This window comes from Tauraco erythrolophus, chromosome 4 (assembly GCF_009769465.1).
Source record: "Tauraco erythrolophus isolate bTauEry1 chromosome 4, bTauEry1.pri, whole genome shotgun sequence".
Lineage (NCBI taxonomy): Eukaryota > Metazoa > Chordata > Aves > Musophagiformes > Musophagidae > Tauraco > Tauraco erythrolophus.
In genome coordinates this window covers 41,973,778-41,990,107 of record NC_141468.1, presented here as the reverse complement: position 1 = coordinate 41,990,107, position 16,330 = coordinate 41,973,778, and the positions used below count along the sequence as shown (strand labels likewise).

At 41.1% G+C, this 16,330-nt stretch overlaps 1 protein-coding gene across 2 annotated transcripts in view; it reads right to left on the bottom strand.

The window, feature by feature from the left end:
* The window catches only part of CNOT2 (CCR4-NOT transcription complex subunit 2), a 93,623-nt gene extending 77,618 nt beyond the window's left edge, over nt 1-16,005 (bottom strand). For both annotated transcript variants that reach the window (XM_086610866.1, XM_086610867.1), the window contains exon 1: nt 15,903-16,005. The gene's annotated coding sequence lies outside the window, so the exon portion shown is untranslated. The remainder of the gene's footprint in view (nt 1-15,902) is intronic.
* Nucleotides 16,006-16,330: the final 325 nt, after the last annotated feature.

Sequence of the window (16,330 nt, the reverse complement as noted above, 5' to 3'; positions counted from 1 at the left end):
TCAATCAAAAAAAAAAAAAACCCTTAAAAATCCCAAAAGGCAATGTAGTCTTATTTAGAGCTTTCTCAGGACACCGAAACTGATGACAAGAACTCTACCTCATATTTTAAGGAGGTTTTTAAAAGCAAGGTCAGTACCTTGCTCTAACTTCATACCTTAGCCTGATGGCCCAGTAAGGGCTTTCTCACAATAGACCTAAAGAGAAGTAGAAAATTAGAGGACACTGAGTCATTTACTGAGCAAAAATTATACAGCTCATAAACTTTTTATTCTGCATATTTCACACCTAATCCAATTTACACTGTTCTGATTCTCTACAAATAACTACCAAACTGTAGCTTAAACATATTTTTAGTCAAAACTGATTTTTATCATTTTAAATGCAATGATTTATATATGCATCTGAAGGGGGAAGCACATATTAAGAGTCTGCAAAACTCTGCACTAGCGCTACACATCATTATAAAATTATACATTAAAAAATTATCACACTTTTCAGCCAAAAGAATCTAAATAGATTTTATAAACTATAGACTCCGGTCTTCCCAGACAAAGAAGGTTTAAGAGGAAAGATCCCAGAGGCGCTGTGTCTGAGGTCGGAAAAGCCAGTAAACAAACCATAATTCAATACAGGCCCTCCACCGAGAACAACAAGCACCACAACACAGGCCTGACAGAGGGGGGAGAAGAAAGTATGAGTCTAGAACTGATCCCTTACAGGAAAATACACTAACCACATTCTCATTTGTGATCTCAACAAACACTACTCACACAGGCAAAGGGAGGCAGCCTTCAAAAAAATGCATAATCCCATAGGGGTTCTACTGACTATACATTCTTGCATGTTTGGGTTTTTTTTTAAAAAAAAAAGATTATTCAAAGGTTTCAGAATTGTTAATACATTATACTGCAATTGCTATAGGGATAGAAGACTTACTTAGGTTCTTAGGCTTTAGCACAAGTCTAAAATTGCTAATGCCCATTTAAATAGGAAGATTTTTACCAAAACCCTGGGTTACAGGCAGAAAATCAGACTGCATAGTAAGAAAAAGTCCCTCTACCTGGAGGCTGAAACAGAAAGGGGGAAGTTCCACTCCAGCAACTCACAATGTCAAGGTCACATGCTGTAAGTCCACCCTAGTGAAAATTACTGATTGTTCATTATCTGAAGTATATGCACAAAACATATAGATGGCTATATGCGTATTGCCACAAGCACAGCCTGAAAAGAAGGAAAAGGCTACAGCAGACCTTCAACAGACTGCATGATCTGTTATACACACTACAGTAACACACATACTCTGTTCAGTCACGCTTATTCATTCAGAGAGCAAATGCTCATTTCCAGTATATGCCTGTGTTTTCAAGGATACATAAGAAGTTCTTCTATTTCTTTCCCTGGACTTCCAGAGGCTGAGATGCCTACCTTTTAGACAGTTGAAGAGAAATTTCACCTCGAGCATTAAAATTAAGTAGACAAAGATACATGGAATAAATCTGGATCTTAAATTGATACTCAAAGATTTATAGCTGAGTCTGGATATTAACTGCCTTACTTGTAAAATACAAAGAAGGGAAGAAAAGGAATCATATATTACTCGAATAGACATCTTTACCATTTTCACCATAGTTTTAATGTAAGTGAATACAGCAAATAAAACTAAAACCTTCACCTCACCTGAGAACATTCACTCCTCTAGTAACAAACACTTCCCTTTTAATCGCTTCACCTTTTTCCTCATCACATAATCCTCCTATACCTTTACTAGGAAAGTATCTTCATTTACAACACAAACATTTCTGAGCATAGCAATGGTAGTCATTCCTTAACTTTGAAGTTATAGCTAACCTCTGCTTTACAATCCATTTTCATGGATGCCAGTAATCTTCCTATGGATACAACTTCTCTCCTGAAGGGAAGCTTCTTTTCAGAAAATGAACACATAAACAAAAAATCTGGAGTACAAAAGTACTCTTTTTAAGCATTTAACTCCAGTGACATTTTCAAAAGAAATCTTAGGCAGATAATTCACTTTGAAAACAGTATCATGTTTTAAAGTTAGGAATTCTGAAAACAATCTTGTAATTTGAGGTTTATCCAACATTTCTAGACTAACGATTTTCCACAAATTTTCTATTCCTCTTCTTATATTCCATATTCACAGACCTGCACAACAAATTGTATGCACATGAAATGCACTTTATTCTGGGCCTTGTTTAAAATTGCCTTCAAATGCACTACTTTAGAAGAAGAAAAAGCTATGAAAATATACCACTTCAGTTTTACTTTTAAGAGCAACTTACACTGTTACAGAGAGCACAGGCAGTAATACTGTGTTGGATAATCTTCGTCATTGCTTTTAAGACCCCGTATTTATTCACTCGGCCAAATTACAGAATGCACAAGACTTTTACGCCCAAATACTTCCTTTAACCATCTTTCAGATTGAACTGACCAGATTTATTTAAAGTAGCTAAGACAGTTCAATCATTTCTGAATGTTTTTAAACAGGAAAATATCCCCCCCACAGCTGAAAACATTGAAAAATCTAGTCTGTTGGGATGCTCTACGTACTTGAATGCTGTGCAACAGTGACAAGTCGGGCATTTTCTAGCCTTAGGAAGGCACCGTGTACCATCACAAGGAAGACCTGCTCAAGTTTGCTTCAGTTGTAGGGCTCCACAACATCACCTCGCTCACACGCTACACTACACTGAGATCGTACAGAATTTCACAACTTCTCTCTGCTGATCTACAACACACGTTTCACCACCTTGCATGAGACCTCTGTGCGATGGTGTGGATGTAAGGCTAGCCACAAGATAACTAAGGACACTTCATCCTAGGACTGAGAAATACTTTAATTCTCTTAAAAATCAGTTGGGTGCCATCAGCACGATAGCTGGGACACAGGGGAGGAGGAAACCAGAAGAGGAACAGGAACAGAAAAAGAAACTGCAGCGTGCAGAGAAAGACAGACATGTAAGACGCTGACGGGAAAGCAGAGTCCCAAAGACCCAGCCACTACAGCATGCAGAGCTTCAGACCCTGGACTCACACCCACCATTTGTGGATTTCCTCATTCTTTTGGTGTACAGCCAATGGACAGAGGACCACTGTCAAGATGTACCTCTATCCTCTTCTAATTAATGAGGCAGAGACTACAGAAAGAAAATGTGCCTGGCTAAGATGTCTAAATGCCACATATGTAAACTGATTTTATGCCTGTCTCTTAAGGCTTGTCTTTTTATTTTTTTTAAATAATGTTGGGGGAGCCACACTAAGATTTTTACAAGTGCCTTCTGCTTGAAATATTTCAAGAGTCTATGCAGAAGCATTAACCATTCACAGCTGCAAATTAAATGAAAGGTATTTCTGTTATGAAATATATGAAATATTAAGCCAATATCTCAGTTTCTCTATTTGTAACATACAGTTGTCACCTCAGCGAGGCAATACAAAACTGTAACTTTTTCAAAAACATATTATAAAGCACTTCTATGAAATTAATGAAGAAACTGGGGAGAAAACATTAATCCAGAATTTATTTATAATTTTGAATAGCATGATCTGAACAATAAGATTAAAAAAGAAAAACCTTAGTGAGCAAACACCATGCATCCTCTCCAGCTGGTCCTCTGGGAAAAAGCAGCATTTGATCAAAAAAACTATATAATAGTGACATTGAGATGGAACCTGACTTAAGATAGAAAAGACAACCTTCATTCCAGCATTTCTTAAATTCATATTGTCCCGAGTTTGTAATTTTAACAGTTACTGAAGCAGGGTTTTACATACTGACTGAAGGAAGGGTTTGCTTGTAACAAAACTTCAAATGCTCATATAAACAGCCACCTACATCCCTCTCAGTTTATGAACTGAAAACAAGACAAGTTTATGACATGGCAATACAAAGCATCAGGAAAAGCAATGAGGTAATCCAAAACTTCACTTTTCAACCTTAAATTATCAGGGAAGCAAAGGGAAGTAAAGAAACAGAATGAAAAGAATGGATGAAACAGTAAGAAAAGCACAAGGACAAAAAAAAAATATGAACAGTAGAATACATAAGGTAGGAAAAAGAGGCATTCTGGGAGCACAGGAGACAAAAAAGGCTGGCTGAAGTGTTCTGTGTTTATCTAAAAACCTGCTTTCAGATAAAAATTAAGTTCACTGCATCATGTGCCTGTACTAACACTAGAAACGCCTTCATCACTTGATGAAACATAGCTGCTCCTCTCCAGATTTATACAGTAATGCAATTCAAAGCATCTCTCACTAAGTGAAAAAGATTCAAACTTTTAATAGCTAAAATTTCAAAGCATATTTGCTATTACAAAAAGTATAAAGGAAATATTACAAAATGAATATGTGAGGGATATGACCACCTCAGCAGCACTGCATAGATTTTTATCACTATTACCTCATACATAAACCCTAAATTTAAATTAGTTCCTCATAACAGATGTACAATTACGAGGTATCACTAGGAGTCTCATTCTTACTCAAGGGACATATTTCCATTAGTAATCTAGCCATTTGTAATTCTGATTTTTTTGCTGATTTTATTTTGCCAGTTTTACAGTGTCCACAGAGGTCAGACTGCTGACAGGAGCAAGACCTGGTGAAGTTTCCGGTGAATGGCGAGACCTTGCTGTGGAACCCAAATCAAACCCCCTCTATCAGCAACTGTCCATCTTGTTCCAAGACAGCACCCTTACCCTGACACTGCTGGACTGTCACCTCTGAGAGGAAAATATTGAGTGGTTCTACATAGGAGAGAAAAAAGAGAAAAGAAAAAGCGATAATGTGGGCAGAACCATGGTAGCTGCATTCAGAAGAAACACACCACCAAAGGGAACTTTCTTTTGTTAACCAATGCAAAACCTAGTATGCCTTCCAGGTTTGACACAACCATGAGAGCACCTGATTAGGCAAGACCCTTTTCACTTTTTTTTTTCCCCTCCTGTTTCAGTATTAGAGTTTAACACTGACAACTGGGTTATTTTAAATGCTTTTCATGCATAACAATTTCAGAAGCTTACCTTCTATGTAAAATCTGTCGTTCTCTTGCGGTTTTATACACTTTTTTCCTTTCCAGTAAAAACAGTAATAGATATTTTAAAGTGTCACTACAATTATTAGTGACTAAGAGTTTTCACCAAAAACATGTTCACAATCAAAATATCCATACCTCAGAAGGATCAAAACATACCCACACAGTTTTATACAGTGCCATGGTAAGGGCAACATTAGAGGGATGTGAGCTCATTCTGACCCTGCGTTAGTCAATGAAAAGACTATGCATTCATTCTACATGTTGCAAGTCAAAAATGCAGACATTGAATAAACCTGGCATAAAATTTCAAAGTTCTACTTGATTAGAGCGGGAAGGGCAGTTACACCATCTTCGACAAATATCTAAAACTTTTCATAAATATCAAGTTATAGCGGGAGTGTAGGATAAACACACTAACTTCACAAAATTAAATTATATTAACAGGACAGTTCAGTGTTTAAACTAAAAAGCACGTACTGACTCTTTACACAAAAATAAACAGGAAATTCTTTTCACAAAACTCTGCTCTCCTAACAATCCCTCGTGAACCTAGTGATACCAACAGTTTCCTGACACAGCCCTGCTCAATCCAGGCCAAGAAGACCCTGTAATAAAATGCCAACCACCGCCAGGGCCTCCCCGACATTACCAGTTTTCTCTTGTGGGTGGACAGACAGACGACAGACAGCTGTGGTGAGGAAACTCTGGTATACACTCTTAGAAAAAGACTGGGCACATAAATGCCAAAATGCACAACCGATGCGTTACTCTTGTGTTTGGCTCCCTGGACTACTACTCTAGAAAAAGTGGCAACGATACTGAACAGAACAGAGGAATGTGTTTTCCAGAAAAACACTGCATTTCTCCTCTACTCACGCAGAATTAATGGAGGGCCCAGGCCCGGGCTGACCCAGTGGGCACGAACAACATGGCCTGGGCTGCACAGGCTCTGCCCTCCGGGGCGCTTCCCCCGCCCTCGCCCTCCTGCTCCTTGCCTTGCCTGCCAGAGGCACAAGCCAGCTCCACCATGGCAGGGCACAGCCCTGGGCTTTCTACACAGACAACACGGCACTCAGGAGTCCCTCAGTGTCATCAGACCAGAGTCCTTGCTTCCCCAGAGCCACAGGGCTCTAGCTGTGTCCCAGGGCTCTTTGGAGAGCCTAGGACTGAGAAAAAACACAAAACTTTGCTATTCAAAAGGCAAAGCTGAGCAAGAATTTCGTGTTAGACATCCTGCTCCTTCCCCTCATAGGCATCGGTTCCCCAAGAACAGGTGGGATTGCCTCCCCATCACCAGGATAAGGGAATGGTGCCCACAGACCTCCAGGAAGGGCAGAGCAGCGTTTTGTGGTTCTTACCCCCCAATACGCAAGCTGGGCCAAGAGGGTTTCCTAAGAGCCACGGCTAAAGGGAGAAGGCAGAGGATGACAGGCCTCACGGCAGGCTGTCACCTCCTGTCTTTGCCCACTCCCCCACTGAACAGCCCGAGTCCAGCTTAGAAACAAAACTTATCCATGTAAAAATGGCATGTATCTACCTATCTGAATGTGCATATGTGCTGCTTGGCCTCAGCAAAGACAACAGTAATCCATACTTTGCCAAGCGGAACCCTCATACTGAAGCGTGGGCTACTGGTGTCATAAATACTAAGCTTTACAAATGTTTCAGTCTTTCAGGACAACCTCCATGGTTGACTAGGAAGTCTGAGGGCTGACAGTACTTCCCTGGCCCCAAAGTTCTAGATACCTGTCCTAGACACTGCTAGGAAATTAAGTCATTTGAATTGTTCGGATAAAACAATCATTAAAAGAATCTACAAAATCTCGTTCATTCTTAAACCTGCAACATAACGAAGAGACCACCTGTTTATTTAATTTTACAAGTATCTTTTCCTTCACACCCTAGATCCCTTTGAATTCACTCTTCACTGAACTGCAGGATCTCTCAGGGAAAGTGAAGGACCTTGTAAAACGAAGCACTTGAGATAGCAATAAAAAATACTATCAAAAATTAACTTTTATAAGGACAGTAATAGTACAAACAATGGATGTCTCTGTTTTGGCCTCAGATTTTGAGACTCTCAATTTTCAATCCTCTATTCTGAAATTTCAGCTGTGCTTTTAACGTAAAAATACAGCACCTACTTCAAGAAGTGGTGAAAAGTGAGAACCAAGTTACTCTCTAATAAAGCTATAATTCTTGATAAATCCAATTTCTGTCCCTTAAATTATTTACATATGACAAGTTTGTTCTGCACAGGTGTCATCCTATCAGCAAGACACGATGCATTCTATCATTTAATTTACAATGTTATTTGCAGTCTGAATTCAAAAAGCATGAGAAAAGTAAAATTAAAGAGATCAAAACGCTACTAAGACTACAGCAAGAGGTGTACAACAGCTAAGAGAATAGCATAATTTGATCATAAATGCCACCTAAAATAACAAAAAAATAAAGTTTATTTTCAAGCATATTTCAAGTTTGCCCACAAAGCTGCATTAATGCAATTAACATCTCCTTTTCATGTCTGCAACATCCACAGACTTTCAGAACTCTTACAGCTACAGTGCAGAGCTGGATTATGTGAGAGGTCTCTATGAAAGTGCACATACCTGTGAGCAGGAATCCACTGGGCTTCTTTAAATTAGAGAAATCAATGTCTACTGTACTGAATAGTACTTCTCAAACCGTTGTTTCCCTCAGACGTGCCAAAATAATACTGTAAAACTCTGCAAATGCAGAGGAGTAACACACCTAACTGTGCAAATAAGATATCTGATATTCCTAAAACACAAGCGAAGTTACTGTTTGGCCACAGACACCAACAGGGAAAACACTTCAGATGTAAATACCCACAATCAAAAATTATGTAGGATGTGTTCCGCTTCATACCAGTGGGGATGGAGCCTCTAGGTGCGAACAATACAAGAAGTGTTACATAAGACTATGCACTTATTTTTAGAAGCACATTACAAAATTAAGTACTGCACTGGAATCTGTTGCAGAGCCATGGACAGTTACATCAATGTGCACAAAGAGCAATTGCTCAGTTGGAGCAGAACATTAGATTCGATTCAGATTAGAGTCCTCTCCTGCCAATCCCAGAAATACTGAACCACCTGAGACCCAGAAAATTTGGGTTCATTAAAAAAGAAATCAAAGAAACCAAACACACTACTAATCATAAATATTCTTTTCTATGAGCAGCAGAACTAATAAAAACTAGCTTCTTACAGATTTGTTCCTTTGTTTCTTAATATTTCTCCCACACCATGATGACCCTCAACTTCCCTCTTTTCCACATCTCTTCATGTCTCTCTCCCTCCTGCTCCAGGCAAAAGAGAGTCGTGGTGCAGACACTCTGGAAGTCTGCATGTGCTCACAGGCTGCCTGACCAGCTGCTGCCCTGCAGCATACATAGGAGATCAGGTCTGACTATCTCTTTTTCCGAGAGCGTGCACTAATTTGGACTTCCTTCCTCTACCTAGACACAATTTTATGAGGTTTGTAGGACCATAATTTGAGTCTTAATTTCTCTTTCTGATTTAAGTTTCCATATATAAATATATTTCTAAGTATAAATTAAGTTAAATGCTTAACTTTTGAGTTAACTCAAAAGCTGGGTTACCTATATATACTTGACATATTTTAAATCTGTATATATATACCTACACACATATACACTCACTGCAGGGGAAGAGACAAACAAAATAATTTCATGAATCACATCTGAGAAAAACAATCAAACCTTCCTAGGTGTTTGCTTTCTTTAAACAGTACTACATATTGCAGAACAAACCCAGCATGCATTTGCCTAGATTAAATTTTGTTGTTCCCTCACCATCTCTGATCTTCACTGTTCCTCTCATTTTTACTGCTTTTAAAAAAAACTACAGCTAACTTTGTGGTCATGCATGACACTGCTCTTCAAAACGACCCAACCTGAATTTATCAATATTGCTTCCCCTACTTCTTGCAGACACAGACATAAAACAATCCATTAAGTGCATCCTACTACCAACAGATTTTACTACCAGTGTTTATTAATTTGCAGCCTACACTATCCCTCTTCAGGCTCTTCACTAAGTACGTTAACAGCATAGCCTGTAGACTATGCTTAGTCTACTGAGTTCTGAAATACACCTCTCAAAATGTTTTTTGTTTTAAAAGATGGACTCTGCAGATGCAGGTATTCACTAGTACAGAAAAGTCCAGTAGCTGTACACTGGAATACATATGTGCTGCAGCTAAGGGGCAATTAAAGACAGCTTGCTCTCAGCGAGTCACTCCTGGTTGCCAAGCAGACCTATACTTGGTCATTCCAGTTTTCAAGACTTGTTGAGCTGTTGCTATAAAAATGAATTCAGTCTGGTAGTGTATTTTAGAAAGGAAGGCCCAAAATTGAATCTACAGTTAGGAAGCTAAAAGAACTGCCAGATGCTTGGGTTTTTTTTAAAAAAAAAAAAAAGTCATTTAAACTAAAGTTATGTGTCTTTTGGAGAAAAATACAATATTAGGATCACAGCCAATATCAACAGTTTGCGTTTCCTAATTAAACTGTTATGAAAATACTACTTGCCAGTAAGCATATATCGCTGGTAGTCCCAATACACACCTACTTGATATAAGGAAAGCTCAGAAGAGCATCAATCTCTTGAAAACTACATTTTATCCTTTCAAGAAATTTGGAATACTTCCTGTTTCATCACAGACGTCCCACAACATACACATTCTTCTATAATTGAACTTCCATGAATTAGGGGGAAAACAAGTCATGTATTTATTGCCCAAAACATATCATCCCAAAAGTGCCAAAAAGTTGCCTGAAAAAAAAATTAAACAACTCCATATGGCAACAGCACAGGAACCTGAATTTACTTCAATTTCTGCCATGGAATAAAAAGAGATACTGACTTATTCTCATGTATAATGCTGATCTTAATCATTTTGACATTGAAGAATCAACTTATTAGAAAAGTGCGTCCACATCAGTAAATAAGCCAACAAATTAACATTTCAACATAAGTTACATTTCTACTTTATGATGATGCTTTTTGCATGTTGAAAAAGGTACACCACACAGCAAAGTATTAAGAACAGTACCAACACTGCAACAAATTAATCAAATATCTCATATAAAATGACTTTTTTTGTACTGCAAATGCTTTTACAAATAGACACAATATTACAATTCAGAATTGCTCATCATCTCTTCAGTCTTTCAAAAGTTGACAGTGTACAGCTTAGGTTTCTTTCTGAAAACCTTTCAGATTTCCATTTCTCCTACCACAAGGCATGGTACACTCAAGAAGAGGTAAGACCTTCTCCTGTACATTTTTTTAGCCTACTTAGTCATTACGTAAAATATCTGTTTCACAGCTATTTTCTTACTTTATACCTTCTTTTCAATATATTTATATGCAACAGTAATTTCTCACAAATTGCATTACTACTGAATGGTGAAAGACTCCGAGCATATACCTGAACAAGTCCCCTTCACAGTAGAGCAACAGAAGGAAGGTTGGCTGACCTTTTCTCCATCATTGTAATTCTCTGGCAACACTTCCTTCGCAAAGAACGGTTTTCACAATTAGAACCAAAAAATGCATTAAAAATAGTTACAAAGAATTATCAGCCTACCTCAAACAATGCAAGGTTTTAGTAGGCTGGAAGGGGAAAAATACTATTCCAGTGAAGCTGGAAGAAAAAACTCACGCAGCCATACAAACTGTATGTGTCAGCCCACTGACACAAGCGTTAGTTACTTACTTTGCACTAAGACGGGCATCTTCCTACAATTCTTAGACAGAAAGGATAATGCACGATATTACATTGTCTGCGTTATGAAGACAGCCTTAGAAAAACTTGTTTGCCAAGAAGTTGCCTACAAATCTAAACATTAACTGTTCGTAATTTAAAATTGTTGTGGTTGTTTTAATGTAATTACTCATACTACTTCTTTTTGGTGCCTGGAAACTCCTTGCTATTGTTTTCAAATACACACATATTTAGATTGTAATGAAAATGTTGTGGACATAAAATTCTGAAACACGTAAGGACGAACAAGACAACTGCCACCTACTGAATTTAGTATAGGACCATTTTGGTGTTTTTAACATCGTTTTCCCTAACTATGTATGTTAACTTCTACTGGCATCTATTTCCACAGAAGCCTTGCACCATGCAAGTTAAACACAGGAAAGCATTGTCTTCTTACTACAGACTAGAACTCGGCTATAAATTGGTTAAATGACTTATCCAGAGTTACCCATCACACTAGTAGGTAACTGAGAAACACAGAAAACATGCCCCAACTCTTATGCTTATGCTCAGTCCACTGGATTACTGTCTGCTCAAGTGAGAGTAACACAAAGCAGGAGTTTTCATTTTACTTTGCACAAATAACATCAGCGTTTTATACTATTTTTATTTTAAATAAACTGTATCTTTTTACAAATAACTTGACCTCAGCCAACTACATTCATCCATCACTGACCTCAAATGCACAGAAAATTTAAAGGCAGAACTTTGAAAACGCTTCATAAAACTCATGCGTTAAAACTACTCACTGCAGCCAAAAAGAATCACGACCAACATGGGGTACAAGACGACACTTCAAAATACAAAAAAAAAAAAAAAAAAAAAAAAAAAAAAAAGAAAACAGGAGGAAACAATGGTTTACTTATTAATGAATTTCTGATCAACAACTCCTGCATTGCTATTCAACAAGAGAAGAATGTGTCTGAAAAAAGTCTCAGTTATAATCAAGTTTTAACCTACTAGCTTAATCTGAGAAGAATCCTCCTAGGAAATGTAGAGTTGTGAAATTAAACACATTAGCAGTGCAAAGAGTGGTCAGATGGCAGAGCAAGCAAGTCAAGGGGTAAAAATAATGCACATTTTCCTGTAACACTACTGATAACCAATGCTATCTCAAGACAAATCGGAGGGGCACAGTAACCTCTTTGTGCAAGGATCATTTAACACCTTGATTTGGGGCCTGTTACACAAACAGACGAAAAACTGAGGTAGTACACATTATCACAATAAAAATATTCAATTTTCAGTAGAGTATTATAAATGAAAGATAAAATATAAATTAAGAGCAATCCAAAATTTTTATGGATTTTTTTTTATTTTTGCTGATAAAAAGACAACAAGATTTTAAAACCTATGTAGAAATCCCTTACTGATTAGCACAGACCATGTTTGGCATACAAACACCTTTAACAACAAAATAATTCCATAAGGACAATTTTAAACATCCTACTGTGCAATAATTTCATTTGATACAACTCTTCCTATGCTGTTACAACGCTCAATAAAAGCATACTTAGCTGTCAACATACAGCATCCATCCTGAAAACTCTCATGCACAAAGTGAACTGTCAACATGAGAGTAGGTGCTTTTAAGTCAATGAGGCTACCCACAAACTTTCAGTTGTTCATATGTTTTTACAGGAACCTGGGTCAGGAGACCAATGCAACACACATAAACACAGAACATATATGCTAAAGCACATTTGGAAATTAAAAAAAAAGGCCAACCCTACCCAGGAAATACAACTGAAACAGGTTGTTTTGAATTGCTCAGTACAGTGTATCTGAGACATCAGGAAAAACTTCAGCCAAAAATATTAGCAGATCTCTGTTGTGCAGAAGAATGTCTACGTACAATTTTTTACTTATTTTTCCTCAAAAGCCCAGATGAAGCAAAGTTTACCCAACTTGAACTTCCTAGCTTTTGACAAGCACTGTAATTCATGTATACACTGTATCAATAATAACTATATAAAAAAAATATATAAAGACTGTCTCACTTAGAGAGCAATCATTTAAGTCTATGGCAAAAAAAAAATACTGTTTTGACTTACTATGGTACTACACTTCTATACAAACTGGCACAGAGCTTTCTATCTAAGCTAACATTTACAAAAACACACAACAAATATGGCAAGTATTCTGCCAAGAATTTAATTTTTTTTTTTTTAAGAATACATTTTTTAAGGTGCCTTTTAAAAAATCTGTACTCAAGCACATTACAGCTTTAAGGGAAGACATAATTTTAAAAAGTTAAACACAAGGACCAACTTACTTCAGAACAAAATTCAATATTTGGAAGCTTAGGTGCACTTTCTGTACTACCTCTTAACAAAACAAGCAATTCAATGTTTCTCTTAAGTTTCCAGATTAAGTCAGAAAGCCAGGTACAAGAAACCCCTACCCTAATTCAGCTATGGTGTATTTTTAAGTGCTATTCACTTAAGTCAATAACAACAAGGAGGTGCAAGGTATTTTTGAATAAACAAAGTTATGATACCTGACTGCTTTAAAGCTATAATGAGGTTACAACTTTGCAATTACTACACAACAGACACGCTTGCACCAACACAAAAGTAAGTAAAATTTTTAAAAAAACTATAGCAGAGGCTAAAAATGCAGTAACGTTTCTAATTTTCAAGCTAAACTCTATCGATACAGAAATACATTTAGAAGCATAGTGAATACAGCAGCAATACTTTCCGAGAGCTACCATACCCCTCCGGGCTCCCTCAACTTTCATATGAAGAGGCTGAGGTAGAGACCAAGACTGTCAGGCGCAAGCAGTGCAAACAGTATGGGACCAGTTTTTAGCATCGAACTTCAGGACATGTTAACTGTCCTGTTTTTTTCCACTGAATACCAATTCTTTAAAATTAGATTCTTTTAAGAGAATTCAAATAACTTTTTTTTATAAATTCCAAGGATTTTTTTTTTTTCCCCAGTTTTTAGCAGAGGCCTTTTGCTTTCATTTGTTGATTGACACACAAATGGGTTACAATAACAATGACTACTTTGACAGCAATATTAAGTTTCTAGGAGAGACGTGTAGACAAGGCTTATCTACTACTACACTCTTAGCTTTATCAACAGCTTCCTGAAAGTGAAACGGAAACACACTTGCAAGTCAAGTCAGTCAGCTCATGATAGCAAGTATTCAAATCCCTTCCTAAAATCAGACCCAGTCGACACCTTGAAGTTTACCACGCCAGCTGAATTCTCAACATAAACAACAGTGGAAGTTGATAAATAAATAAATAAAGGCATTGGACACATACGTAGTCTTCCAGATCATAAAACCGGATCTTGTGAGTTATGTTCTATTAACATGCCACCATAAGAGAACTCCAGCTACATCAATGCACACACAACAATTCTTCCAGGTTCAAGCAAAGATGCCTTTGCAATATAAACCTAAACAATTATTTTGCTCTTGCAGGTCTTTACAAGTTTTAACGGTTTGAAACACATCCAAGTTCCCAGAAACACAAAGGTTTCCACTAACCAATGTGACAGCAGGTTTGATCATCTTAAAACTCCCTTCCCCCAGCTGAAGAGTTAAGACTAGCAGGCAGTCACCAGCACCAGATGTTACTGCCGTGCAGGCACACAGGAATGTCTCCTTCACACACTTGGGTCACACGCACACACACACACATATAAAAGAAGGAGACGCAAAAGTTCTTATCTGCCCCCGGGGATAAAATAGCGCAGAGTTGGAAATAAGTTTTTCCCTGATGAAGCAGACTTACCACAGAAATGAAAACACGCCTGTGTTAGATGTGGATCTATCTGCTGATCCACATCTAACACAGGCGTGTTTTCATTTTCTCGTATTACAAAACCTCCAAAACAAAGTTACCTGTAACTTCACAAAAAAAACCCACCCCAAACCAGAAATGCTAAACCTACCATACCTGTAAGCAAATCCTTGCTCCTGTCAGAGGCACACGTACACTAACTACAGTGTAAACACTGTCCGTCGTACCCTTCCCCACCACTCCAGTGTCCCCCTCTCGCCCCTAACCTGCCACCCTGTCCCACCTTCCCCCCCACGCCACACCTGCACGCTCTCCCCCGGGTGAGGCTCACGCCAAAGCTTCAAACCGCCGCCCCGGCGGGCAGGGGAAGGCCGGCTCCTTCCTCCCGGGGTAGCGCTCGGGAAAGCGGCTCGGTCCGTTTCAAGTTTGTTTTACAAACACGTCCGGAGGAACACCGGGACCTGTTTACGCACCACCTTAACCGCCGCCAGGAGAAGAGTGGAAAAGGCGCAGGCGAAAGAAAAATATTTTTTTTCCGAAAGAAAACCAGCCAGCAGTACCCCTATCTCACCCCCTTTCTTCACCCCGGGCCTTCCTGGGGGCCGGCGGAGCAGGCCGCAAGGCCACTCCGGCGGGGCTCGCAGCCCGGCGCCGACCGGGAGCGGGGCCGGTGGCAGCCCCGGCTGTCGGTGGCAGGTTTCGCCGCCCCGGCACTGGGCCCGGAGGGAGGCGGCGGGCGGGGACCGGGCGGCCGCGCACCCCCGCCGCAGCGCGGAGAGGCGCTCGGTGATGGCGGGGTGGCGGAGGCGGCCGCCGCTAGGCCAGGGCCAGGCTAGGGCGGGCGGCGAGGCGGCGGCGGGAAGAAGCCGTCCCGGGCAGGCCGAGCGGGCCGCGGGACGACCTGCCAGCGGCGGCGGCGGAGGATGCGGGGCCCAGGCACCGCTGGGCCGCGGCCTCGGCCTCGGCCGGCACTGGAGCGGCGCCCGGCGGCCGCTGCCGCCCGCGGCCGCGGAGGAGGGCGGAGGGCGACGGGCCGGGTCGGGCCTGCGGCTGCGCTCCTGGCTCGGGCGCCGCGCGTCCCCCCCGCTCCCCCTCGGAGACAAAAGCAAACGGAAACCCGGCGGGACGGCCTCAGGCCCGCAGGGCCCCGCCGCGGGCCGCGCCGCCGCCCGGCCCTCCCTCATCGGCCCGCGGCCGGGACGGCGGCGGGGCCCGGGACGGCGACGGGGACCGGGGAGGGGGCGGCCGGGGCCGGACTCACCGCATGAATTTTCTTGTCCCGCGGATCCAAGATGGCTGGGTAGCCAGCTCGAAGGATGCTGGGGGAGCAACCTTTACCCTCTGACCCGGCCGCCGCCGTGACCCCGCCGCCGCTCGGCCCGGCCGCCGGCGCTGAGGGGCGGGGGCAGGCGCTGCCTCACGGCCCGGTCCGGCGCTACGCGGAGAGGAGCGGCTCCGCGGGGAGCGGCGCGGAGGTGGCTGAGGGGGACGGGGAGGGGGAGGAGGAGGAAGGAGCAGCGAGGCGCTCGGCTGCGCTCCCTCCGCCTCCCGCGGGAGACGCGGCCCAGCGCTTGGGGCCGCGCACGTCGCCGGGCCCGCGGCGGGGCACGTAGGCCGCGGGGCTGCTGGGTCGAGCCGCTCGCCGCGGGCCTGGGGCGGCCAGAGGCGCCGGCGCTGACAGAGGCCTTG